Below are 1854 nucleotides of genomic sequence, written 5' to 3'. Positions count from 1 at the left end.
ACAAGGACCTCTATACTATGGTATAAAGGATCCATATTATTATTATTATTTTTTCTGTGCCCTCTTCTTTGTCATATGAGCAGGAGCAAGGACAAGAATATTCTTGTTGATGCAGATCCAGAACCTGAAAGGACTCTGAGGAGAAAACTAAGAGAAGCTAAAATACAACAATCCAGAGATAACCTTTCAGAATTTTTCAAACAGGAAGAGGAGATGGCAGCCGAAAATAATAATAATGCAAGGAGAATGCTTGGTGACTTTACTGCACCTAATTCCAATTTACATGGAAGAAGCATCTCCATTCCTGCCATTGGAGCAAACAACTTTGAGCTGAAACCTCAATTAGTTTCTCTGATGCAGCAGAACTACAAGTTTCATGGACTTCCATCTGAAGATCCTTTTCAGTTCTTAACTGAATTCTTGCAGATATGTGATACTGTTAAGACTAATGGAGTAGATCCTGAAGTCTACAGGCTCATGCTTTTCCCTTTTGCTGTAAGAGACAGAGCTAGAGTGTGGTTGGACTCTCAACCCAGAGATAGCCTGAACTCTTGGGATAAGCTGGTCACGGCTTTCTTAGCCAAGTTCTTTTCTCCTCAAAAGCTGAGCAAGCTTAGAGTGGATGTTCAGACCTTCAGACAGAAGGAAGGTGAATCCCTCTATGAAGCTTGGGAAAGATACAAGCAGCTGACCAAAAAGTGTCCTTCTGACATGCTTTCAGAATGGACCATCCTGGATATATTCTATGATGGTTTATCTGAGCTATCAAAGATGTCATTGGATACTTCTGCAGGTGGATCCATTCACCTAAAGAAAACGCCTACAGAAGCTTAAGAACTCATTGACATGGTTGCTAATAACCAGTTCATGTACACTTCTGAGAGGAATCCTGTGAATAATGGGATGCCTATGAAGAAGGGAGTTCTTGAAGTTGATACTCTGAATGCCATATTGGCTCAGAACAAAATATTGACTCAGCAAGTCAATATGATCTCTCAGAGTCTGAATAGAATGCAAGCTGCATCCAACGGTACTCAAGAGGCTTCTTATGAAGAAGAAGCTTATGATCCTGAGAACCCTGCAATAGCAGAGGTGAATTACTTAGGTGAACCTTATGGAAACACCAATAACTCATCATGGAGATATCATCCAAATTTCTCATGGAAGGATCAAAAGTCTCAACAAGGCTTTAATAATGGTGGAAGAAACAGGTTTAACAATAATAAACCTTTTCCATCATCCACTCAGCAACAGACAGAGAACTCTGAACAAAATACTTCTAATTTGGCAAACTTAGTCTCTGATCTGTCCAAGGCCACTGTGAGTTTCATGAATGAAACAAGGTCTTCCATTAGAAATTTGGAAGCACAAGTGGGCCAACTGAGTAAGAGGATCACTGAAATCCCTCCTAGTACTCTCCCAAGCAATACAGAAGAGAACCCAAAAGGAGAGTGCAAGGCCATTGACATAAGCACCATGGCCGAACCCAAAGAAGGAGAGGAGGACGTAAATCCCAAGGAGGAAGACCTCCTAGGACATCCAGTGACCAATAAGGAGCTTCCCTCTGAGGAACCAAAGGACTCTGAGGCTCATCTAGAGACCATAGAGATTCCATTGAACCTCCTTATGCCCTTCATGAGCTCTGATGAGTATTCCTCTTCTGAAGAGAATGAGGATGTTACTGAAGAGCAAGCTGCCAAGTTCCTTGGTGCAATCATGAAGCTGAATGCCAAATTATTTGGTATTGATACTTGGGAAGTTGAACCTCCCTTGTTCATCAATGAACTAAGTGATCTGGATCAACTGACATTGCCTCAGAAGAGACAGGATCCTGGAAAGTTCATAATACCTTGT

General features: G+C 41.3%; 1 non-coding gene across 1 annotated transcript; it reads right to left on the bottom strand.

Annotated features, from left to right (window-relative positions):
* Nucleotides 1-609: 609 nt before the first annotated feature.
* LOC148577248 (small nucleolar RNA R71) lies at nucleotides 610-717 on the bottom strand. Its single transcript, XR_015904201.1, has one exon. It is a non-coding gene; the product is annotated as a small nucleolar RNA R71 (small nucleolar RNA).
* Between the last annotated feature and the right edge of the window lie 1137 nt (nucleotides 718-1854).

This window comes from Arachis ipaensis, chromosome B1, assembly GCF_059453495.1.
Source record: "Arachis ipaensis isolate K30076 ecotype BB chromosome B1, ASM5945349v1, whole genome shotgun sequence".
Classification (NCBI taxonomy): Eukaryota; Viridiplantae; Streptophyta; class Magnoliopsida; order Fabales; family Fabaceae; genus Arachis; species Arachis ipaensis.
This window is presented reverse-complemented; position numbering and strand designations above follow the sequence as displayed.